Source organism: Copadichromis virginalis, linkage group LG14 (assembly GCF_057382275.1).
Source record: "Copadichromis virginalis isolate Kocher_CV1m ecotype Utaka linkage group LG14, C_Virginalis_male_GT1.1, whole genome shotgun sequence".
NCBI lineage: Eukaryota > Metazoa > Chordata > Actinopteri > Cichliformes > Cichlidae > Copadichromis > Copadichromis virginalis.
Window position 1 is genome coordinate 41,222,704 of NC_140631.1, and position 26,937 is coordinate 41,249,640.

The 26,937-nt window shown below is 43.5% G+C and overlaps 1 protein-coding gene across 1 annotated transcript in view; it reads right to left on the minus strand.

Moving 5' to 3' along the window:
• The window catches only part of LOC146694680 (nesprin-2), a 35,221-nt gene extending 20,394 nt beyond the window's left edge, over window positions 1–14,827 (minus strand). The window contains exon 1 of the mRNA XM_085430942.1: window positions 14,672–14,827. The gene's annotated coding sequence lies outside the window, so the exon portion shown is untranslated. The remainder of the gene's footprint in view (window positions 1–14,671) is intronic.
• Between the last annotated feature and the right edge of the window lie 12,110 nt (window positions 14,828–26,937).

The window sequence follows — 26,937 nt, forward strand, 5'->3', positions numbered from 1 at the left end:
CCTTCAAATGTGGACAGAGCGCAGAGCCCAGGACAACAGCAGGCAGGTGTCTGGAAATTTTCCATGAGAGGGAAAAATTTGAATATGAGATACACCCACCCAGCTGAATTACAGGAAGAACTGCTCAAACATTAGAGTCACAACACACACACACACACACACACACACTATAAGTCTACTACCTGACATACTGATGACATCACTTATGATGTCAATCACCAGCAGGAACAGGGAGGCAAAAAATAAATCAATAAAAATCTTGTGATCGTATTGGACGAGAATACAAGCAGTGAAGTCTGATTGGCTGTAATGATTGATGCTTCGTCATCCAATATGATTCCCCGACAGCTGTGCGTGTCTGTGCGCACGTCTTCCATGACTTTGACGCCGGTAACACCTGTCTGCAGGGACAAACAGCCGGGCTGAGGCTCAGCAGGGCGTAAAACCAGCTGTCCTTATTCTCCTCTCTTTTTCAGCTGGATCCAGAAATCCACCTCTTCTGCCTTTATTTCATTTTATTGGCCCACTTTTCATCATTTTAACACCTGAACTTGCATTTTCAGATGTTACCAGCCTCTAGCAGAATCTAATTTCATCAGATAGGAAACAACATCAGGGCAATCTGTTGCAGAAAGAGAGCAATGTTCGCTCCCGGAGCCGAGAAATCTGTAACCAATCAGTTTGGGGAGATCTGGATTCATTTAAACTTTTATTAACCATGAAATCTGACTCTTGGGACATTTAGGAGCTCTGTGGGGGTTACTACACGATGTTTGCCCTTTCAGCTAAAATCTTTCCTTTTCCTCATCCCTTCCATGACGAGTGAGCTTTAATAGGGCTTGTTTAATGTCATGTGACTTTGACTGATGGACCGTCCTCCCTTCATTCAAAGGAGAATAAAAGAAGTTGACAGTGTGAACCCACAAGCGTCTTGCTGTGTGTCGTTTTCTGGCACCGTTCTCACTTTCACACACCCCGATTAGGTTAATGCAGTGGTTAAAAATGTCTTTGTTCACATCATTTTCTTTCTGAGGAAGTGAAACTGAATTAAAATCTTTCACAAACCAGACCTGGCAGAAACAGCAGCCATATTATTGGCCAGATATTTGCATTAAAGAGGTCCAACAGCACAAACGTGGTACAAAGGTCCAGTTCAGGGACTCCAGGTAGCTGAGGCGACACCTAGCTGACAGCTAGCAGCTACAGCCGCCTCTGTCTCCATCCGTCAAACAGGCCACGCCCCAATGATGCAAACTTGATGCCTTAATAGAATTTAACCAGAGTTACACAGTTATTACGAAGTATTAAACTATTCATAGAAAGCTCATCAGTAGCCGCCTGTAAACATGTTTATTCTCCCCTTGAAGGGCGCCAGGATGTAATCAGCTGACTGCATTTTTGGTGGAAACCAGGTCAAGGTCATTAGGTGACACCAAATGTGAAAACCAGTAAATGGATCATCTTCAGGTTTAACCTTCGTTGTTTGCAGCCAAAGTTAAACTTAAAATAAAAATCTATCAGTAAATACAGTTTCTTGAATATCGAGTGAAAAGGCAGGCAGAGAGCTGTGCAGCACACTTCATTTTTTCAACACTACGCCATATGATGTCACAATGACATCACAGGCTGACACCACATACTGACACACAAAAAATAAAAAATAAAACACCAGTTGTAGTTTTACCTTTGACCTTCTGGTGTTTCTGCTGTACAGTTTTAACATCGAGCCTGACGTGAATGACTCGCTGCTGGAGCCTCGAGTGGACATCAGAGGAACTGCAGTTTTTCAGAGTACTCTTTAGTTTGCACTGCAAGTCAAATAATCTTCATCTTATAACCTCAGTTTACCTGAAACTGACTGTTTTAGCTCCTCCCCCTTTAAACCCCTTCCGATTTGCTGCCCCTGCATCTGCAAGAGTAGGAAACACCGATGGTCTGAGAGCAGCCACTGACCATTACTGGAAGTTTTTAACTTTAACGTTGAACGTGAACGCCCACGGATGGAGCAGGAGATGTACCACGAGACGTAAGGAGAAGCAGAACCCACTTTATTTCCATGTTCCTGAAACACAGGATGATTGTGGTCGCACTGCTTCTGAATGATGCTTCATTTACATCATCTTATTAAAGTTGTGTTTTTTTTAAGGTTAACTACTCTGACAACCCGACCAGAGTCGAGGGAGAGGATGGCGTTATCAGATCTTCCTCTGAGCTACAATTTTAATTGAGCGAATTAAGAAAATCCAGTTTCAGGAACCTTTATCTCCCTTTCTGCCGTTTCCAGCAAGCTTCTCTCTGTCCCTGCTCTTTAAGGTCAGACAGCACGCAGTAGTGGATCTTATCCGCTAACTTTTCTAACCCTGTTGGCAGATCTTCTGTTGGATACCAGCAGATTTCTCTTAGATTACGTAAGATTTTATTCACCGTGCCATTCTGTTCTGTCTGCATGAAACCACAAGCAGGCAGACGGAGCAGCGTGAGGGAACGAGGGGAGGCAGCTCATCACTACTATTAAGACCCGTCCCTGCTGGGATGAGGAGGCTATCACCTCTGCTGTAAACCGCGCTGCAGCAGAGATAGGAAATGAATTCGAGTTATTAAGATTAAGGAAATGGCTCCGGTTGAGGCTGATATTGATATCGAACTGAGGGAGAGATTAAGATGAAGAGGAGGAGGAGAGGGGAAGAGGCGATTCTGCTTCCTCTGTGCCCTGAACCACACTTTATTATAGCAAGATAAAGGGGCGGGGCTTAACTTCTACATAGCTTTATTAGCACGGCACTCTGAGGTGGTTTTATCCAATTAGATGTGCAGAATGTGCAGCTGTGAAGGTGACAGGAGGCGAGTTTACAGCTTCAGAGCAGGATGACACTCCCACAGTGCCCCACACTGTCCTGAGACTACAGAGCAGAGCACCAGCAATACGCAGGATGTGTCTGAGGTAGAAGGGGCTTGCATGCAGCCGGATTTACACTTTAACTGTGTGGCATTCCCTAAAAAAAAAAAAAAGTTAAACACGTTTCTAGAATATATAATAAGAATTGGCAGAATTAGCAGACAGGCCACAAACAGAGGGGTCTGCGGGGGCCTTCCTCCAAGAGGGCCATAGCTGCTAGCTGTCTGATGGGCTTCACTGAACTGGACCTCTGGACTGCGTTTGTGATGTTGGAGCCTTTTTAATGACATTATCTGACCAGTAATATGGCTGCTGTGAGGTTACTGTACTAAGATACCATCCAAGAAGGCGGAGCTACAGATTTGATGAAATTCTGGGATTTCGTGCAGATGTTGGTCAGCTGTGATTAGCACGTATCTGTGGGTATAGCTGAACACTCCAAAAATCATCTGATCACTGTGTCTCAGTCTTTGTAAACAATGTTGAGCTCACGCAGTGATGGATAATTCATAATGACCACCGCTCCAGACGTTTGTTTTTACGCGTTTGCCCCTGAACGCAGCGGCTTCGTTGGAAAATTGGATTTTATTCACGTCAAAAGCTCCAAATACAGAAACAAATTCATGCGGGGTTTTCAAATCTAACCCACTTGTATCCTGTGCAATTATATCATTAAAGAATAAAGTGCAGCTCAGCTTTTTAAAGTTAACTGCATTACCTAGAAACGCAGCCCTGAAATGCATCACTCGCTGAAGCTTCGGCGGCGGGGAGAAGAGACGAATGGCTCCTATTAGAGCTCGGCCGCTTTAGAGGGAAAGCGATATTCAGCTGAGGAGATGATGAAGGTGAGAGGAAATCAGGACTATTAGAACCAAGACTGATTAAAATAACGTCTGTGTCCTGAGACAAAGTTAAACATCCCCCCTGCTCCTCAGCAGAGAACACAAGCACCTCAAACCTGAGCTTCTGTGGCCTCTCGGCGACCACATTGAGCATCGTTTGTTGTATCGACAGTTTTACATCATCTCAGCAGGAAATCGCCGATTCAGAAACATGTCTGAGAACAGCCGGGCTAGACCCGAAAGCAGCTTTGCATGAGTCACAGCTCAAAATAATCCTTCTTTATCTTATAAAGAAGAGCCTCAGTTGATCGTCTGACACAAGCTGGTTTAGCCCTTTCCCCGTAAGGCCTTTCAACATTATCTACTTTGGCAAAACACTGAAATGACTAAACACAGGCATTCATGAATATTTCAATCCTTTAAAGTCTGTGTTCACACCATTATTAACAAAGATCTATTAGGGCAGGGGTGGAGAACTCCAGGCCTCGAGGGCCGGTGTCCTGCAGGTGTTAGATCTCACCCTGGGTCAGCACACCCGAATCAGATCATTACCAGGCCTCTGGAGAACTTCAAGACATGTTGAGGAGGTCATTTAAATGAGCTGTGTTGGACACATCTAAGACCTGCAGGACACCGGCCCTCGAGGCCTGGATTTCCCCTACACCTGTATTAGGGCCACTGAGGGTTGAAGAAAAATTCAATAATTTCTTTTAAAATTCCTGTTAAAGTTGGAAAAAGTGGTGAAACTGGATTTTTATTCATTAAAGACTTAAGTTGAATTTAAAAAGGAAATAAATTTCCAATAAGCTCAGTATAGCAGGCGACAAACTACGAGCTCGGCTTTGTTAGACCGCGTTGAAAAGTGTTTGCGATGTCGTGCTGCAGTTTGCTGAAAGAAGATTGAGTAATAACTCAATTTATAAACAGACGACATTTTCTGGTTTGGGCTTTTCAGTCACCTTACACGAGACGAGCGTCCACTCTGACCTCAGGAGCACTTTGGTCGATCTGCTCATCAAACATAAAAATTAGGAGACACCAAGTCTCAATCACATACTGATTTAAAAAAAAAAAAAAAAAAAGAGAATGACCCAGGAATCACTGTAAGCAGAAGGCCTCTGCTTAGTTTTTACAAGGCTGCCAATCAGAGGAAAGAAGAATTTAAAGGGGGAGGAGCTAAAAAGGGCTCCATTCAGATATTTTCTGGACTGGGGGGTTTCCTCGAGGCCCAGTAAGACAAAGATGAAGCCTTTTATTTGTCACATGCAAAGTTTACACCTGCAGTGAACCCCCAACCATACATGCATACACATCACGTGGAAAGGCAGGTCGGAGACAGGTTGGAAAAACAATGAAGTGTACAATGAATTATTATGAACTGAATCACGCAGAGCTACTCCAGACGACTCCAATAATAAACACATGGAGTTTGCAATGAGCAGATCTGCATATATAAATGTAATAAACTATAAACAGGAAGGAACTTGCTGCTGATTTTGTGTTTTTTGTGATGTTCCTAAATTTCATACACTAGAAAAAAAAAAAAAAAAAAAAAAAAACACTAACTTGATATAGACACTCATGTTTTTCACAGGCATGGGTAAAATTAGTCTCTTTTCCTATTGTCACCTTTTTCTCCGCCTAACTCACTTTTGCCTCCTCCTCCTCCTCCTCCCCCTCTTCGTCCCCTGGAGTCACTGCATTGTCTGTTCTGGACAAAGGCAGGCAGGCTGGGAACAAGCAGCCTTTGTGTCGCCCTCGCAGAGAAGAGACAGATTACGTAGAAGTAGACGAGGATGCGAGATGATGGAAAGTGAGACTGTGAGAATAGGTGGAAGGTGTAGAGTTTACCGATCATCTCCAAAATAACTGACCGAGAAAATACAGTCAGAGCCACGTGGGACAAAACACTGATGTGTTGTGGGTTTCTGGACAGCTAACAACGGGCTCATCTTTGTGACTCTCAGCAAACAAAGTGCATTTGTTATTGGCTCTTTGGCAGCAGATTAATCTCATTTAAAGCCGTCTGAGTCAAAACAAACTTCAGTGTGTGGGTTTGTGGTTATGCAGCGCTCACGTGTTATCCAAATATTCAAATCAAGCTCCTCTGAAAAGCTTTCGCACCAGAGGAAGTGATGGGCAGAGCCCAAGAAGGAAGCTGTTGTTCCTCTAATGTCCACACGAGGCTCCAGCAGCGAGTCAAACAGTCCCGCGTTAAAATGTCCGACTTTACAGCAGAAATAAACACGTTTACAGCCTGATACGAACACAGCTGTGCAGGGGATCATTTATTTTATGACTCATCGAGTTGGACACTACTGAGGATAAAACGCCAACGCCAGATAAAAGCCTGAACTGGTCCTCTGGACTGTTTGTGATGCTGGAGCAGCTTTAATAAAACTACCTGACAAATAATACACCTGCTGTTCATCAAGAAGAATCAAAGGTGCAGTCCTCAGACCTGGGAGCTACATTTGGCTTTACTGAGTCTGACTCATCGTGTTTTGTTATTATTGTACAGAAACTTGTCCCGAGGCTCGGGCGCCGTCTTAGGAGCTCAGCTGCAGTTCAACAGGAGCCAGAGGATTACAGAGCGAGGCCTGCAGAATGGAAACGGCTTCAATGTCACGGTTTCTGTTCGACACCTTCACATGCACCCGGGTTCGTCCTGCTGTGGCAGCAACACTGTTTAAATGGATGGTAAAGTAATTCAGATGGAAGGTAATACGAGCCTCTGCTCCTGCTGAAGCAGGAAAACGCCGCTTCAGTGAAACGCGAGATGGTTTCGTCCTCCGTTTGCCAAATTTAAGAAGGAGAAAAAACAAAAGTGCACATCACAAAGCTAAGAGCAAGAGCTCTTCTCTGGAGATTTGCTTACTTTAAAGTTTTAAATTTCTCCCCGTTTTTTCCCTCTCATGTTCTCAACCCAGATTGTGGCCGAAGCTGTTAACAACAGATCAAAGTCTTCAGATAAACTTTCAAGAAACACATTTTGGGCTCACACTGAGCACCGACAGCTTCCAGAGACCATTTCAAGCTTTACTTTGTGACTCCGCTGAATCTTGAATGTTTTAAGAAATGAACAGAGCTCCTCAGGAGGAAACTCAAAGCAAACAGATGTTTCCGTGAGCACGACTGTGGTGAACGTGCAGTGATGCAGAGACACGTGGGTTTGAAGAAAAATTAAAATCCAGTTTATAAGAGCTTTAAGTCTCAATCACTTTAATTCTAGTTTTGACTGCCAGACAGAGCAAATGTACGACTTAAAACCTTCTTCAGAGCTTTTTTGTGTAATTTTCAAACTGTTCAGACAAAAGCAGATAATGGAGTTTAAAACAACCAAAATGTTTTATATTAAATGTGGAGCGACTCGTATGGATTTAAAGTCTTTAAGAGAAAGAAAATTCAGCCCCACAAATACAAAAAGGATGCACTCGCCTGCTGTGAAGGACGGAAACAATGATCCTTTTAAATGAAATTTGCCGAATACTGACGAGTTCGATTCCTCTTAGAAACTGCACAAAGCCAGAAGAACAGCAGGCAGCGTGGGCATCAGCAGCCACCCATGGCCCGTTCAAACAGGAATTGGACCATCCAGGCCTCCACTGGCGGCTCTGGTCCTGGAGGCCTCTTAGGTGACGGTGTTGTGGCGTGTCCTACCAGGAGAAGAGCCCACGACTGCGAGACTGTCTCGGGAATGTCTCGTTTAGACGCATTTGATCCAACCCGAGTGACTCATGTGGATAGAAGACTAGAAAGAACCATGAAGTAAAACTTGTGGTCTGTTCAGTCCAATCATCAGACCAATGACATCTCCATTATAGTCTTCTGCAAGGCTTAATTAAAAGGAAGCCCCTCCCCTCCACATCCACACACAAACTCTTCTTCCTGCAGATTTCGCTCTGCGGAGGCCACAGGAGGCTGAAAGGCACATTTCTTAGTGATCATTTTGGCCGGTTCTTAAAAATTAACGAGGCTCTGACATGTTGATTTTACAAACCAGCATCTAACACCTTTAATGGAGCACAGAGGAAGGCGGAGCCGCGATAAACACATGTTTATAAATCAAGATAATTACATTTGCCCCGGAGAGCGTCTCAGTCGAGGCCAGCGAGTCGTTAGCGTCCTGCTTTTATTTGGCACTCTGACGCCAGCTGCTGTACTGCAAAGACACAGAGGCGTCATTTCTCACACCGTGGCATTAAAACAGAACGACTCGAACCCCAGATTATTTTTCCTAAAATGCAAAAACAGCAGTCTCAGTTTTCTCAGAGCACATCGGACAGATGTGAGTTCATAACTCCGGCTCAGTGATTATGTCCCGTTTGGTTTCAGGACAGAAAAAAGGACTTTCTAAAGGTGTCGGAGGACTCTCTTTTTACTGCATAGATCTTTATCTCGTGACCCAAATACACCAATGCCGCTCTGGAGATTTGAATGTTAAACCAACTCATCTGGAAGTGGTGTCACGAGGCGGCGGATTGCGATGAATTAAAGGCAGAGGAAGGAGCGAGTGTTTGAGACGAGAGGATCACAGAGCGGAGTAGCGTCTTTCCACACGTGAACCTAAAAACGACCGTTGTTACTGCCATGTTATCTGCAGGCAGCAGGTCTCTACATGTCTCATTATAATACTTTTTATACACATCAGGAGACTTCTGGATCAGACTTTTACGACCCCGTGACCTTTCTTCAAACTTCACCTTCATAATGAAGAGATCAGGTGTCTCTAAATGGCTTTTCTATGAGGTGTAAGACTGCATGTCAGTATTTCCCAGTAAAGGCGTAAAGAGAGATGAGCTAAAACATCTTGTTTCAGGCAGAGGATGGACTAAGTGGCTGCACGAAGGCCCAGGTAAAATGAATGAGGATCAATGTGAACTCTGAATCATGCAAAGCTACTCTAATGTCAAACATCTGGCTGTAAACTTGCATTACAGTCTCTTTAAGCAGCTCATTGAACTCTGGAGGCCGAGTGCATAAGCACAGGTGTCGACACCTTAAATCCAGCTTTCCAAGGTGTGTGTAACACTTTTATTTGGCTGTACTTCAACCCCAAAAGCTTTTTCCAAGCAGCACACATTTAAACTGATAGTTAAAGAAGGCAATAAAGTTTTTAAGCAGTTCTTAAATACAAACGTTTTACTTCAACTATTAGATTGTGCTCAGCTTTCTGGTTTCCAATATACCAACTATTAAATCAGCTTTGCAAACATCCTGATTAAACTATTTATTCAAAGAGGCTTCTGTGTTTGCACAGCAGGGAAACAGCAGTTACAATAAATAAAAGTCTGGACCTGGCTCGACTTTTGATGCAACCTCATCCGGTAACGTGGAGCACCGAGGCTCGCACACACATCCCTCCAGGCGGCACTTAGCTGCAGATGCACTGCTGTTATTCAGGCATTTGCCTCACTGAACTATCAGTGCAATTTTCAGCCACATCCTGACAGTAAACACTGCAAAGGAAGCTCGTGTGGGTCTGCAGGCTGCCCGAGTGTGTTTGTGTGAGAGGGCTGCAGGTAACAGCAGCCATAAAGCTGAAGGAAACAGGCTGTTTAATGGTGTAAAAACATTATGTGTTGTTATGGCCATCAGAGGGGACATTAGCCTGCAGATGTTAGCTAGCTGAGAGTCAGAGCGGCCCGCCGCCTCGGGGTGGGCGGAGCCTTGGGACACTGTGAAGATCATCTGAGTCATAATGAATCCCAGCAGCCTCGGCTGCTCTAATGAAACACATTAGAAAACGCTCATCAACTCGGAGCCTGCTCCGCTTACCCTTCCTGTGGTTTTCCTCTCCTTCAGGTTCAGTATTTTGGCTTTTCCTAAGCAGGTTGATCTCAGGGCTCAAAGAAATGCACCGACTGTTCCAGACAGCAAACATCGGTAATCAGCATCATCATCCACACACATTTCTTCCAAACAAAACACTCGACTCGAAGACTCAGAAGTGTTTGTTTGGAGCTGAAACCATGAGATGATTGTTTGGTGAATGATTTCATAAAGACAAATCTGCTGTTTGCTGCAGCTTCACAAAGAGGAAAAATGCTGCTTTTTGTCTTAAATATCAAAGTGACTCCCTCCTCTTAAATCCAGACCTCTGGATTAAAATGACAGAGCAGCTCTGCAGCAGTAAGAAGTCACTCGGGGCGTTTTCACGCCTGTAGGTCATTTACTCTGAGTTTGCAAACTTTTCTCGTGATTTGAGAAAAATTCAAGAAAACTCCAAGCGAACCAAAATGTCACTGAAACCACGTGACAATGTTCAGTCTGCTTATTGGCCAGATGTGTCTGGGGCGGAGCAACAAAAGTAAATACAGGAAGAAGATGCTGTGTTCTGGAGAATTCACGTCAGCTTCACAGCTAGCTGCTAGCTCGTACAGACCGTTACACGTCTATAGTACTTCGTCCAACAAAGCCACTCTCCTCTGCAAGTCCACGTTTCAGCCGTACCTCTTTAACTTTGTCTCCAAACCACTCAACCTGAGCTTCATCTCTGCCCCCTCCAGCTCAGCCTCCAGCACCTCAGACACTACCCACCATATCGTCTTTGTTTCGTCTTCACCCACTCCACCCTGCCTGGAATCTCTTCACCTCTCACGTGCATTGTTAATCCAGGTATTTAAACTCGTCTTCCTTCACTATCACACTGCACGTCTCCATCTCACTCACACGTGTTCTATCTTCCATTCTTCTCTCCAAAGCATTCCTTCACCTCTCCAGGCTCTTTCCCACCTGCTCCCCACTCTCACTACGGCTCGCCAGCTCCACAGACACTCCTGCCTGACCCCATCTGTCAGTCTGTCACCACTGCAAACAAGAAGGGGATCAGAGCAGATCCCTGATGTAGTCCCACCACGAATCCATCTGTCACTCCTCCTGCACACATCACCACTGTCCTCGTACCTGTCCCGCACCAGCCTTGCACATTTCTCTGCCACACCTGACTCATGCAGGAAGTCAGGTGTGGCCTTTAATAGAACAGCGGTGTAAATAAAAAAGGTCTTCTAAAATGACCTGCCAGGTCTTTGGCCCATGTTTAGTACAAAAAAGTACTTCAGTAGAACTGCGGTCAACACAGCCCAGACCCAGCAAACATCTCAGCACTGACCAGCTGCCGTCTGACTCCTCTCACAGGTTTTTATTCAGAATGATGATGGAGGTGAGAGACAGCAGCTTCGTTTCAAATGTGCTTGCTGGGACGTTTTTGGAGATAAAGTCAAAAATGTCTCTTCAAATTCTGCTGACAGTCACATTTGCAAGCTTTCAAAATTATCTTAAATACAAGAAGTTTCCTTTAAAGATCAAATAACTTCACTTTTAAATTTCAAAGCGACAAACACTGGAGCTTCAGGGTCAGGCGGATCTCTCCAGTAACTCCATCAGGTCCAATCACCGTTGAACACCTCAGGCTGAAGTGAAACTGTAGACAGTCATGTGATCTGTCACACAATTAAAAGCTGCAGGTGACCTCACCTGTGCTCTGCGACACAGTCACCTTCCCCTCAGAGTTCATACAGGAGCCAACCGAGTACATTTAACAGCTAATTTAAGCCTGCACGGTCAGATCTAGCTCCTCATCTAATAAGGTGAGGGATTGGTTAGTTATCCACAGTGACATCAATGACATCGTACATGGGACAGCCGTATAACGCAAGTCTGCAGCCATCAGGTTTAAACTACAGAAAGACGAGAAAAGCCGACAGTCTGAATGTTCCTCTGACAAACATCCAGACCAGCCAGAGCTCTTCAGTAAGAATCAGCGGCACTAACATGTGACCAAAACATACAACCTGAGAATCTTAAACCTGACACAGCTGCACGCGCTCAGGCTCGAGGTTGCATAAGGACGCAGTATCGACCCGATGCCCGCTCTGGCAGCACATTAGCAGAGCAGGTGGCGCCTCACTTCTTCCAGGTATTTGTTTAATGTCGGACTTTAAACCGATCAAATTGACTCAAAGTAATTGCCAAACAGACACCCGGGCATCATCGGAGCCGTGAAGGGTTTAGCTCGTGGTGACGGAGTCTGAGCTCGCAGCTCAGCTGACGCTCGCCAGACTTTACCGAACAGGAAAACCTCAGGTCAAACATTTTTAACTCTGCAAGGTGAAAGAAAACCGTAGCGCACACCTGGAGAACAGCGAATCCTTGTTTTGTGAGCATCCACCAACAATCAGAAAGGGAGAAATTAGTCATGCTGTAGCAGTCACAGTGCTCGGCCTTTGACCCGGAGTTGGTGCTTCGTGCATTTCTTTAGTGTACCGAGATTACAGTTCTCTGTTCCTGGTTGAATTAGCGTTTAGTTTATACTTTAGAGTTTCTTGTTCCATCCTCTCGAGTCCCTGATCTCAAGTAAATGTCTTTGTGTTTCGCCGTTTAGTTATCATTTCTTACTTCCTGTTTCATTCTGGTGGTTATTTATCTCTAGAGCAGGGTGAGGAACTCCAGGCCTCGAGGGCCGGTGTCCTGCAGGTTTTAGATCTCACCCTGGGTCTACACACCTGAATCGCATGATTAGTTCATTACCAGGCCTCTGGAGAACTTCAAGACATGTTGAGGAGGTCATTTAGTCATTTAAATCAGCTGTGATGGATCAAGGACACATCTAAACCTGCAGGACACCGGCCCTCGAGGCCTGGAGTTGCCCACCCTGCTGTAGTATCATCCAGCAGTGTGTCTGGTTGCTTTTCTGTGCAGTCGTTGGCCTTTGTCAGAGTGTCTGCACGTACAACTTGTGGTTCATTAGTTTGGACTTTGTTTTGTCCCTTGTAAATAAGCAGCTCACCTATTATTGAATCCTGCCTGCTGTCCATGTCTACGATTTGGGCCGGCAACATCCCAGCTGCCGTAAGGCGAGAGGCAGTGTACGCTCTGGACGGGTCACCAGTCTTTTACACGACTTGTTGATTAAACATTTAAACAATGAAATGTTCGAAAACTTAGAAAATAAAGATGCTGTAATCTGACAAAACCTGGAAGAAAAAAAATGAACCAGGCAAAGGAGGAAAACCTAGAAAAGCCAACTTTTAGATCTGAGATGGGTTGAAGTCATCAAGCTGACCCTAAACTCATGTCTAAGACCAGCTGGCACGCTCAGTGTTGAGGCATAATGTCAGGTCTTAAATCCGGACTGCAAGATTAAATCTTTAATCACAAAGCAAACCTTCTTTAACTGATTATTCATTTTGGGTAGATAAACTCTAGTGTTTGCTGCCCTGTGGTGTCAGACGGGCTTTTGTTTGTTCGGTCGGTGGAAAAATTCAGAGACCGACAAACGTGCATCTAATTGTTTCTTAGCTCAGGCGTGGCGGAGGATCAGCCTGCTGTCGGACGCCCACAGTAGGTATGAGTATTTTTCTGCTGTCGCTGGGTGGAGAAGCTGTTCAACCACAGCCACACATTCCTGCAGCGAACCAGTCAACACAGACCGGAGGAGCCGAGGGTGCGCCTGAACGTACACTTATGTTTGGAGTGGATCAAGACCTGTTGATAATACTTTACTGTGCAAAACATGGGAGAGAGAAGACAACTTATCGAAATTTATAGAAAGCTTAATGTTTGGATTTAAAGCTGGAGTCCAGGGTGCTTTGGTCAGCTAAAGATAACAAGTTCAAAGTGATATAAAACTATAAAATGTAGTAAATCTTCTGATTTGGGAGGTTTTTAAATCAGTTTGACTTTTTTAGATTAAGAAGATGATAACATTAAACTCATTAATCTGAATATTTTCAGTCATCACGTGTCAGGAGTAACAGTGGTAAGTTCTTTAAGATTGTTTTGCAGTATGTCACAGTGCTGCAGACGCTCGTTTATGGCCCTTTTTAGAGATAGCATGAAAGAGCTGGGGCGGGGGGTTCAAAGTGGCTTCCAAAGGCAGCAGCAACTGAATTCGATCATATTATTGCAATAAAGTAAGCAAATTCATGCTCTTTGTACTTTCAGTGCAACATTTAAATGACAATGTACTTGGTTAATGAATGGTTGGCAGAACAAGAGTAACCATCTATCACAGCGTTTCCATTTTATGTTCTTCCTCCTTTATGTTTGCTCAAACTCATAAAAGCGTGCAGCACAAAAAACTTCCAATAGCCAAACTTTCCTTTGATCTAAAGTCCAGGAAGCGTGAAACAGCCGAGCTAACGGCACCAAAACCTCCAGTTTGGATCCAGTTTTGGTTAAAACGGCGCAGAAACAGACGGTGAGCGGCTGTTCGACATGCTGCTGCGGCCCGACGCTCACAAACTTCTTACCATCCACTAAATATAACATACGTATAGTTCATATGTAATGTTTTTACAAGTTTTAAGGATTTGTAGAGTTTGTTTTCAAAATCCCGTATCAGTGTTGGTTTTGTCCTCAGGTGGTTTGCACAGGTTGGTGTTAGTTTAAGTCAATATTAGGTTAAGTGATGCAAACATGACGGCGCTGCTGGATCATGAAGCGGACTCCGCAGACGCCGCCAATAACAAAGCATTTACTAGATTTAAATATATGTATGCACATTTAAATTAAGTGCGTGTGAAGCTGAAGTGACCCCAGCAGCATGCGTGATGTCACTGTAACCAAGGCAACAGGACCATTTGCACACCAAACACTCACGCACGCACCTCCGCAAACTCGTGTCGGGAGAGCACACCGGACACCGGATACACCCCCAGCAGCCCTGCATCCAACAACACGCGCGTGCACAAAACCAGTTCTTACGCAGGTATGAATTACACGTCACAGTCTCGCATTAAAACCGCATGTTTCCTGAAAACAACACGAGCGTTGATGGAGTTTCGCTGGAAGTGATTACTGAAGTCTGCTCTCACGCGACACACAGCCAGAAACCAACCAGCCAACAAACAGCAGAATAAAAAAAAGCAGCAGCTCAGGCTGTGAGGAGACGCTGTGCAGAGGCCGCAGGTGCGAGTAATGACCGACTCACCTGCGGGTGGATGATCTCCGCTCTGCGACTCTGGGCTTCTGACCGGCTGAGCGATAAGTGAACAAACTCATCAGCAAACACTGAATTATGTTCTTCCAAAGCGGAGCAGAGACTGGAGCGCTGCAGGTAACCCGAACCTTACCTGCTGCAGGTAGTTTATAAGCCACGCCCCCTCCACAGACCTGTCTGCACGCACGCACACAAAAACACCTGCTGCAGGTCACCTGCATCACGCTGCAATAGCTCTTCCTATTTTGGTTTCCTGCGTCCTATTTCTGTGCCAAACCTTCCTCTGATCTGTCCTCGTTCGCCTCCTTACTCAGAAAACCACGACCTTTCACGTCCTCGTGAAGCTTTTGTGCTCTTCGTTCTTTATTTCACTCGTGTTTAGTCTGTCTGAGGATTGCCTCGGTCCACAGGTGTCTGTCAAGGACGCATAGACGTGCTCCGAGTTCGGAATGGGACGTGGCAACGTCAGCCTGGCCTGCTTTCAATTTGTAATCAAACCATAAAGCAATAAAACTCAGAAACCATCTAGCTCACAACTGTAAACACGCAGCTTAATTTTTAATGAGCAGACACACTTTCCAAGGCCTCACATGTGATGATGCAGCATTTATAATCGCAGCGTTAATTATAAACCTTATTCAGGTATTGTTGTGCTCACCTGAGCTGCCAAAGCACCGACACTGAACCGCATTTAGTCTTTAAGCAAAACCTGAAACACATTCACACACAGCAACACGTTTATGATGAAAACAACACAACACTTGTGCTTACGGGCACCTGCTCCTCTCCAGCTCAGCCACAACACTTCACGTGTGTTTTAAAACACATCCATGTACACAATGTTTAGTTTTTGCACTGTTAGTGGATGAAAAAGTCGACCTTTGAACCCTGGAGAGCTCAGTTCGACTTCCTCACACAGCTGACTGCTACAGACTATTTTAATCTTGCTATTAATTATATAAAGTTAAAGTCAAGCCCTAAAAACTTTGTAAGTTTTAACCAGCAGAAAGCTCAGAAAACATTTGTGTTTTCGGTTCAAAGAGTTTTTTAAAGCCCTGTTTTCTCGGTTGCCGTGGTAACAGATCCCTACTGAAGACAAATCAGCTGTTATTAAAATCCATGAATATTTGTGACTGTGAGGAAAACTCGAGCACAAACACGTGCTGCTTTCTGAAGTGTTGGTTTTATGTTTTGTGGTGTTTGTGTCTCATGAAGCTGCTTCATGATCAGGATTGAAACGTTCCGGGATGGAGACGTGAGCGTCCACCTGAACCAGCAGTTTCACCAGATTTGAGGCTGTTTTCAGATAATTATTCATTTTTCAGTGTTTTGTGTAGTTTAATTATAGCTTTTGGTCTTTTTGTACATAACTGTTGAAATTAAAAACATTCAAAGGCCACAAAAGGAAAAGTGAAGCCCGTGTTGCCGGCCTCGCCTCGTTTCCCGGCGCCGTCCTGACCCCTGTGTGAAAACATGCCCAGGCGGAGGCTTCGTCAGGCAGCCCACACAACACCTTTGTGCGTTTTATGTGCAGAGGGGAAGGTGTTTGTTCAGCACTCGCGCAGTGACAACATCACCATGGAAAAAACTCGCAGTCCTTTATGAACTGATGTTTTCTTTCCTTTCTTTTGTCCGTGTGATATACGTCTTCATGTCACTCTCTGAGTTTGCACAGTAACTACAGTCGTAATGAGCTGCCTGCACATACGGCCGTTTCCTCAGCAGTGAGGACAAAAAAAGGCAGACATTTCAAAACCTGACAAAAAAAATGTCTTTATATTTGCAAGATAATGTTTTGGTGCCAGTGTTCAGATAGAAGGAAATGTGAGATGTTGAGATGAACAAAAACGTGCTTATTTTAAAACTTTCTTCTTGTATATTTTCTTCTTTTTTTTGCTGTTTTCTTTCCTAAAACTGACCCAGATATCCATCGTGCATCTGAGCCAGCCTGAAACGAGCCTGGTGTAAGTCCAGAAAACCATTATGAGTGACCGTGGAGGCCCTTACATTGTAAATGAAACACATCTGACAGCTAACAGAGCCTGCATGTGACGTACCTCAGACTGTGCTCTTCGAGTCTCTGCAGGCTGATGTCACAGCGCTCTGTGAAACAGTCACGACCTTCAAACATCTGATTCGTGTTTCTGAAAGCAAATTTTCATCTCTCTGGTCTCACGTGTTCATAATTCGTGTCAGTGTATACAAGATGAACATTTTCTACTTGTAAAGAGCTGAAAAGTCCACATTTGAAGGTTGAAGGTGTGGGTGATGGAGATGAGATGTGATGTTCATGTCTAAGAAGACAGATTACCGTTAGGTGACCATGTCATGTGAGGCTTTGATATCAGGCTGGAGAGATGAGTTAGCATCATGGATCGTCTTAACTGCTGGTTTGGCAAGCTAACAAACTATTTCCTGTCTGATTTTGTTATCAGTGAGATTACAAAGGGAGATACAGTTAGCCGTGCAAAAGTCTTGAGTCAAACCTTCCAAGGAGCCAAATGTCTGGTAATGTCTTAAAGCAGCGGTCTCCAACCGTTTTTGCGCCACGGACCGGTTTATGCCCGACAATATTTTCACGGACCGGCCTTTAAGATAAATACAACAAAATAAAACTAGTACTGGTATCGAAAAAAAGAAGATTTATTCACAACACACGTGGAAACTCACGGACCGGTACTGGTCTGAGACCCGGGGGTTGGGGACCGCTGTCTTAAAGTGCTCCTGAGCAACAGTTTTCCTTCTGGAGACCTGTCAGAGTTTTCCTTTGGACACCAGCTGCTTTTTCACAGGAACGATAACGCAGACGTATGAATCGTTCAAGCATGAAGGGCTCCCAACGAACAACGTTGTCTAAACATCGCAGAGGACTGAGCAAAGAACCAGGTCTAAAAAGTATCTTTAGACACCTTGTTACCAGCAGCCTGTCACACAACACATTTTTGAACAATTTCTTTAGTTGAATCTATAAAAAATCTCAAAGAAAACACAGTTTGACAGCATGAAAGAATATTTCTGCGCAAACAAAAGAGCTGTTAGAAATTCTGAGGAAGCTGGGCAAAAGAAGTGTAACGTCTAAAAAACTGTCTGCAACAAATGAACAGCGTCTGAAAGAAACAGGAAAACAATCCAGCAAAGAGCTGAGACGAGAGCAGAGAGACGATCGGGACCTTCGGCTGATCGTCTGCTGTTCTCTGGAGTCTCAGCAGAAATGGTCTCAGTGAAGGACGGCTGTCAGGAAGCCGTGCTTAACGAAGGGAGAGGTATGAAACTGGACTGAAGACCAGAGGAACCGGTCTGATGGAGAGATGGACCCACGGTCAGGAGGAGGTCAGCAGTCGGAGTCTGCAGCCATCTGTGAACACGCTGGAGGCTCTGCCATGTTTGGCTTTTTAATCGGTGATGTTGGAGATCCTTCGAAACTGCTGGAATTACGAACGCAGACGACACCATCAGATTTATCTGGAAAGCATCTGACTGATAACAGCGTCACTGTTTTCCTTTTCTTTCTTTTTTCTTTTGCTTTGTTTTAGTTTATGTTTTCATACATTTCAATAAACATATTGTCTGTAATATAAAGAGAAGGGGGGTGGCGTGAGACTTGCCCAACACTGCATTCACTTTTCATTTGTAACGTAGCATCTCTGGACCATAACGTGAACGACATGTTGGATGATTAACCATCCATGATCATCATCGTCCAAAATCACAGATTTATAACACAGAGCTGAATCTGACAGCTGAAGTTTATCTGTTGTGGGGGCAGACAGCAGAACAAAACTGAGCCTCAAAAATACTTTTGAACTTGTGGGGACCAGGATTTTGGTCCCCACAAACATATGAATACATGCTCACATACAGACATTAAAAAAACAGGCAGAAGAAATCAAAGTCCTGCCATATTTTGAGGAATTGTAGACACGTGAGGCTCATTTGCATATATGTAAATGAGGGGCCATAGATTAGCGCAATGAGTTTATCGCTATACAATTATGTAAATGAGGCCCGGTGTTGTAGGACAGTTACGTAAGGCGGCGTATTTCAAAGAGAGGTTTAGTAGGAAATTACATAAGATGCTGGTTCTGAGGCTATTTACAGCCACGGCGAACGGCGTGCTGCCAACACAATCCCACCAGGACAATGAGCTGTATTTATGGCTACGAGTAAAAGGGAATTTAACGGCCGACACGAGCCAGGGAGCTGGTAAATTTAGGTTGTAGCTGCTTGGTTTGTCACATCTGCCAGTCATGGGAAGCTCTTTTTGTTCAAAAGTTTTAACCACCAGAGCCACCCATGAGTTTTTAAAGTTCCCTGTTTGATAAATTCATATTTAATGGTCTCTGATCAGCTGATTTTCAGACTCAAAACTAAGCAGATTTGAATTTGGACCAAGGAAAGAATCCACATCACCTCCCTCTGCTCTGTTTTGTCATTTTTGGCCCAAAACAACTGTTTACACAAAAATCTTGCCAAGTTCAGTTTTTGGTGCCACTGAGCCGAATGGATGACCTTGTCATGGCCCCATCTGTCGCCTTCACGCTGATTCTGGCTCTCTCAGCTCACCATGATAATAATTCATGGACTGATCACTGCTCTTATTATGTTGGACTTGCTTTTTCTTATGGTTAAGTGCATAAACATATTTTTGTACTTTCAATAATTATATCTGAACTGTCCATCCTGCTTGGTGCCTTTATGAGGCTTAGACGCTGCTTTAAAGCCCGTATCCACCTCTTTTTTCTTTAATGATGTTTCTTTACCTGCAGAGGGTGTGAAGGGAACAGAAAATGAAAGAAATGGGTGGTTATGAGGAGTTTGGGGTGGGTAGTTGGGCAGACAAAATACTGGACTGGACTTGAAGTTGTTGTTTATTTCCAGTTTCACTCAAAGAGTCAGTGTTGCTTGTTTTTGTCCGTTTATAACCTTTAATCACATGACTGTTACTGTAGCAGTGATGCTGAAGGTGCTTGAACCTCAACAAAACTCACCTGATGTGCAAAACAAAACAAAAATCTTGATTGACTGAATATTTTCTTCAAACTGAGCCGAGGCCTGAGTGGCAGCTGAAACTAACTTTCATCCAATAAACATGAACGACTGTAGAAAAGTTCGGGTTCTGTTCTCCAGTATTTCCTTTAATCGATAAAACCTTTTTATTTTTGTTTCTCATTTTAACCTTTTGAAGCCTGAACCATAAAATAATCCCCAGAAAATTATATTTTCTTGAAAACGACAAATTAAAAAACAATAATAATAATAATAATAATAATAATAATACATTTTATTTGAAAGCACCTTTCAGAACACTCAAGTACACTGTACACAGTAGAATAATAAAAGCAACATAAAAGCCAGCAGTTTACAGAATCATAAAAGCATAAGACATAAAACAAATTTAAAATAGCAGATTTAAGAGGTTATGTGGGATAAGCTATTTTGAACAAGTGAGTTTTGAGTTGGGACTTAAAGAGAAAGAAGGAAGAGATATTTCTCAAATCAGGAGGTAGGGAATTCCAGAGTCGAGGAGCAGAGCAGCTGAAGGCCCTGCTCCCCATGGTGGAAAGACGGGGGGAGGGGACGGAGAGAGAAAGGGAAGAAGAAGATCTGAGACATCGAGATGGGGCGGTGATCTGAACCAGATCAGAGAGATATGGAGGAGAGAGATGATGAATAGCCTTAAATGTGTACAATTGATGCTGCTGCAGGACAGGAGTGATGTGGTGGGCAGAAGGGGTCCTGGTGATGATACGGGCAGCGGAGTTCTGGACGCGTTGGAGCTTGTGGATGGATTTTCGAGTAAGACCCAAAAGAAGTGAATTACAATAATCGATCTGGGAAGTAACAAGGCTGTGGACAAGAATGGCAGCGGCATGTGGGGAGAGAAAAGGACGGAGACGATTAATGTTGCGCAACTGAAAATATGCAGACCGAGTGACGTTATTAATGTGTGAATTGAAAGATCGAGTGCTGTCGAGGATGAGACCCAAGCTTTTCACAGAGGAAGAAACGGAGACCGGCGAGTTATTGATAGTAACAGAGAAACTGTTGGTTCTGGATAATGTAGATTTAGTGCCGACCAAGAGGAGCTCGGATTTATTACTATTGAGTTTGAGAAAATTAGAAGAGAACCATGAATTTAGTTCAGCTAAGCAGAGGGTGAGGGAGGATGGGGGGAGAGCAGAATCAGGTAAAAGGTAAATATTAATTTGTATTATGAGTTTTCATTTGTTTACATTGGCTACATTCTGCTGTTTTTCTTTTTTTATTCACTAAAATGTACTGTACAATTTATTTTGGCTTTTCAGGGGCTGATGTAGACGTCTACGAACTCATGTATTAAATATGATACACTCCATGTTAAAGGGTTACGCATTAGGACAGGCGGTTTCTCTGTAGCATTGCTGCCCAGTACTGAAGTGAAGTGGACTATGAAGTTTGAGTAATCTTATCTTGCATTGCATTGGATCCGGGTCAGGACACAACGGTCTGAGCAGAGCTGCTCTGGCTAGCTAGCTATCCTCCAGCTAGCTAGCTAAAACTTCTTTCTGTAAAGTTTCAAACACATCTGTGACAAAGGATCGCTCTGAAAGCCCACAGTCAGGTGCTGCTGGGCACTAATCTGACTTACTGTCAGGAATGCAAACCAACCTGTTGCTGTGGTTGTACAGGAACTACATCCAACCATTGTGCAGTATGGGAATGGGGAAGATTGTCTTCTTAGAGAAGTATGGGGTACGGGCCATATGGCGTTAATAAAATAAAAGCTTCCGAATTACTGTATCCATGGTTACCCTTGAGTAAAACATTAGTTTCATCAGAATCAAACAAACACCTTCCCCCCACCCCTGCCCACCCACCTCACCAATCTGAGTCTCGGTCTGAGTAACCCTCATCACTCACATACAGACTCTATTCAGACGAGTCTTTTCTTTGCACCTTCGAGCACTTTGCTCTCCAGTGTGTGCCTTTCTATCGTTTTGTATATATTTCTCTAGTTTGTATAAAACTCTTCTGTTTACTATTTATTCCTGATGTCTTTACTATTTATATAGTTTTTACTCCTGCACGGTTGGCGTGGAGCACCCATAATTTCGTTGTACCAGGACAATAAAGGGTTTTTCTTCTTCTTCTTAAAACAGAAAACGCTGGATACAAAACCCAGGATCATGACGTGCGCTCCTGTCCATGAATATTCATGTGTGGTTTTCAGTGATTGATTAGCCTCACTTGGGTCTAAGAGCAACTTAAACCGGTGGATAGGGATGACGCCGTTACTGAGCTGAGTGCATCCCTCTGATGGAGAGAAGATGCTACAGAGCGGCTGTGGAGGATTAGCTGATGGCAGTTTGATGGGGGCTGCATCTCTTGGCTTCAGTGAGCTAAGGCTCCTAGGGCAGAGAATGGGAGTATCTATGATAGCGTTAGCATCAGGGCCTGCTTCAGAGGCAGAGATAGCACTGATTAAACTTCAGGCAGTGTGGCGACAGAACAGTCTTTCTGTGCCAGGGTTTCTATGACCTAAGAGATTCATCTAAATCCAAAAGATTCAGCTTTCAGGTTTAAAGGAAACTTGAGATCATTGTACAGACACTCAAGATATCAGTCAGTTATTTCAATTCTGCCCAGAGTGCAGGAGGGGCCATAAAAACAGAGCGTAGGACAAACATCTACTGCGTGTGCACCAAGTCTGCACTTGGAGGCAGGAGGGCTCAGCAGTGGTGTAAATAACGTCATCGCTCCCTGTGGTTAGAGTATTTTTACATATTCCTAATAAAACTCCTTGTTTGGAGGCGGCTGTAGATCGTGATTTTAAAATAAAACTTGTGACGCGTCTCTGCAAAGTCACTACAACAAGAAACATGTTTACTACTGAAATAAATCGATTTCACAATCAAGTGATTTAACATTTGTTTCCTGACATGCAGCTAGTGTTTTACACTCGGATGATGAGGCGAGTGGATTTGTGTGAACAGGTTGAAGAATGAGCTGCTAGTGACTGCGATCTGTTTGCAGTTCATTCTAATCTTCGGGTCTGTCTTGCCTTTGATGCGTCACACTCCCATAACCCCCCCTATCTGACAGCTGCATGGACAGACAGAGGTTCCCTTTAATGGTACTTACTGTTAAAAATAAATAAATTCAAGTTTTCACCACACGGTGGCAGCATTTTCAGTATAGTTGTCCACCCCGACTGGTATATCATTTTTTACACATGTTGGAAGTTATTTTGTATTGCTGCTTAAAAGACGTCTTCTAATCTAATGTTTCTATTCTACTGAAATAAGTCGGCTGAGTATGACAGTTACATGAATTCATGTTGTGCATGTTGCGCTAACATTAGCTAGTTATCTGTATGTCATGTTGGGTTCAGGTCAGGCTGGACGTCAGCTCCTGGATCAAAGGGATATTCCATGAGAGTTCAGCTATTTCAGCTTCAACAGAATACAGTTACATTACCCAAAACAGCCCAGTGGGAATCAAACCTGCCTGAACCTAAGACGACGAACACAACACAAACTAAAACCACCAGGTATGATGATAACGCCGAGGTTTCGTTTTCTCTTAGAAACAGTTTTTGCGTGCTTCTCTCAAGTCTTTTATATTTAACACGTGTCATATTAACAGGACAGCACAGTGGTGCAGTGGTTAGCACGTTCTGTGTTCGTCTGGAGCCGTGGCGTGGAGTTTGCACGTTCTCAGTGCGGGCTCTCTCCAGGTACTCCGGCTTCCTCGCACAGTCCAAAAACGTGCATGGCGTTTCTAAATTGGCTGGTTGTCTGGCTCTCTGGGTGGCCCCGCCTCTCGCCCTGTGACAGCTGGGATAAGCTCCAGGCCCCCGTGACCATGAATCAGATAAGTGGAAGACAATGAGTGGTAATGTTAACGTATGGATTTTCATGGTGCTTAGCTTGAAATCCAAGAACATACCAGTGTTACTGATGGATGTGTGAGTAAAATTGCAGCTTGTATATTTGGTATAAAAGCCTTCAGGCTCACATTTCCTGGAGATGATTTGTGTGCGATTCATTCGAGAGCAGAGGGAACATGTGGGCTTCAGCACACTCTCCGACCTCCTCACCTTTCCGCCTCGATGCCCAAACAGCCTTTTGTTCTCTAAACTGACCAATGGCACGGCCGCCTGTCAGGCCGTCAGCCAGTAACAGCTCCCGTTATGATGCAAATGAGCCAATCAGGACTCCATATGTGCCCCCAAAACCGACCAATGAGAAGGCAGACTACCCAGTCTGGACCCAACTCCACCCGTGAACACACGCTGAACTCCACTCAGCCGTTCTTTGTGTTGTTCACTGTACACTTGTGCTCTGTGTGTGCGCGTCTCCTGACCTTTACAGCTACATCGGCTGCGACCTTTTTAGCTGCATTTTATCTGACACGCTAAGAGGAGAAAAATGACAAAAAAGGGTCAAATGTCTTGTTTTTGTTGTCCTTGTTGTTAATCGCTGACATTTTCTCACATTTTCACCAGGCGACCACGACGCATCGTGCACTGGAGCTGAATTTGCATTTTAATCGCACCTGAAGAGCCGAGACGGCTCCACAGACCTGAGAATAAAGAAACTGATGCAACAGCTTGGAGTCACTTCATGATTGTCTGTTTGTCTCATTTGTGCAAACTAAATGATTCAAACATCAAAACTGCTTCATGGTGGGACAGTTTTCAGGTCTGCATTTTTACACACCGTCTGATCTTTGAGAAATGAACATTTGTTTCTGTCATTTTCAAATACTGACTAACACTCGTCCCTGGAAGGCTGACACAGTCAGTCTGTGCCCCTCGGAGCAGTGACAAACATATTTGAACAACCACACACAGTAAAAATGGCCATACAGCCTTTTTAACGCCCACCAGGGGGCGATACCTGTGGCTGCAAAAAGACAGGAAAATGCCCCTCTGTGACCAAAAATGGGAATGTTGCTATACTTGTGGGGACCAAAAGTCACTTGCCCGTCCTCACGAGTTTTGGTTTTAGTGTCAGGGTTAGAGTTAGGTTATGGTTAGGTTTAGGCCTATCCTTCAGCATCAATGAGATGTCCTCTCTAAGATATCAAAACGAGCATGTGTGTGTGTGTGTGTAATCCTGTCTTTATCCTTTTCTTTATTTCACCAGCTGATCGGTGTCCTCGCCTGCTGTTCGACATGCTGTTGTTCTTTTGGAGGACTGTGTGGAAGCACATCACTGTTAAGTTAGAGCAGTGATTCTTGAGATAAGGGACAAAACCCAATTTTGTGGTTAAAAATATGCATACAAGTGTTACCCAACTGCGTAAAAGACAAACCAAGGCAATGTTTATACAACAAAAGTATGATTTTGCATTTTTTATACATATTTATTTATTTTAAATGGTACAATACATTACCAGTACCTTAAAAATCCACTGTCCAGAAGCAGTTGTGATAATATTAAAATACAGAAAAAGAAAATCAAAAGTAATATAAAATTAAACATCATGGCTCTCTTCACTAAGTATTTAAGTCAATACCTTATATAATATCAAAATATGCAATTGAAAATTTATTTTTACATATTTTTTAAGTGATTAAAATCGTGTCCAGAGTTTTTGTCAACACCATCAGATTTTTTTAAAAGTACAAAAAAATCAGGAATTATTGTGGGCAGCTTACACTCTGAGGACCCCTTCACCACTTCCTGTTTGAGACACATGCCATGAGGTCACTGCTGTGATAATTTGTTTGTTTTTATTTCATTTATTGCACACCTTTCTGATAAAACTCTGTGTCACAGCCATAGTGCGTCGTAATCCAAGATTTAATTATTTTTTCTTGTAAAAACAGCCTCATTTAGGTAGATTGTTGAGGCCATAAGCAGCTGATGAAAAACAAGATGGCTTCTGTCAGAAAAACACGTGTTATGAGAGAAAGTTGGGTATTGTGTCAACACCATCAGGATTTTTGTCTGACGGTGTTGACAAATGTCACAAATGTGTGCTATTCACCACTTATATTAATAAGTTATTTTTACTAATATTTCAGTCATATTACTTCTTGTGTATTTTACTGATATTTCTGCTTCACAGGTGTGTCAAATATTATCACATTTGCCTTATCTTGAATCTCATTGTTTATGTTTACATTATTAATCCTGTAGGAACATGCTTAGTCCTCTGCATTTGACCCATTCACTCAGTGATGCAGTGGGCAACTACCAATCCAGGATAGCCTCTGTTCGTTGGATTTAAACATCCAACCTTCCGATCATGTGGCATCTGCTGAGCTAGCTGTGCCCCGACTGCTGTGATGATGTATGAATCCTGCTTCCAGGCCAAACTACTCTGTATTTATTAAGCCTGTTGTGCTGTTAAAATGTTTTAATGCTTTTTATCTTGTTCTATTTAATCTGAACAAGCCCCTAAAAACTGCCAGTGATCACTGTCAGCCTAACCATCGGGAACCCTCACGTTAACTTTTATCAAGTGGAAAAAAGTTAGCGTTCATCCTCCAGCTTCACTGTGTTTATGTTATGCTAATATGGAAGAAATATAGTATCATCAGAATTCAAGTATTTTTAGACATTGAATTTATGACACTGAATTTTTATCCTCCAAATTTCCCTGCAAAAATATTCACCTGCAAAAATTCACCTGCAAAAAATTCACCTGCAAAAAATTCACCTGCAAAAATTCACCTGCAAAAGTGATGAACTTTAATGACCCAAGCCAGAGCAATCAGCACCAGATCGAGTCAAGTGGCTCTCGGCCAATTAAATTACGCTGTTTGATCACATGACACCGTTAGCCAGCAGTGTGTCTCCTAAAAGAGAGCTGTTTAAAGGTGAGTGATTAAGTTTTTCTCCTAAATAGAGATCATTACAGAACGCCTAGTCCTACTTAAAATCCCATTTATTTTTATTTTATCATCTACTCGAACTAAGGAAAACGTTTGACTAACTCAAAGACAATTTCCACGCCTCCCCTGCCTGACTGCAGAAGCAGTTTTGAATTTAGGAGCAGCAAGATGGAAGCGGCAAACCCTGGCGATTCTCCGGTAAGTATATTGTTTTTTATCTTCAAGTTTGTCTTTTGAAACCTTAATTTTATTTAAATCCGTTGCTCACGTATAAAGTACACAGACGGGGTCTTTGCTCAACTCGTCTGAGGCGTGTCTCACTAAGCGCTACATGCTAGCATCCTGCTAACCGAGCTACCCTTTACATGCTGTGCTTTAGAAAATGGGATACTCGTTAAAAAATACTCCGCATACTTTTTTTAATGTGATT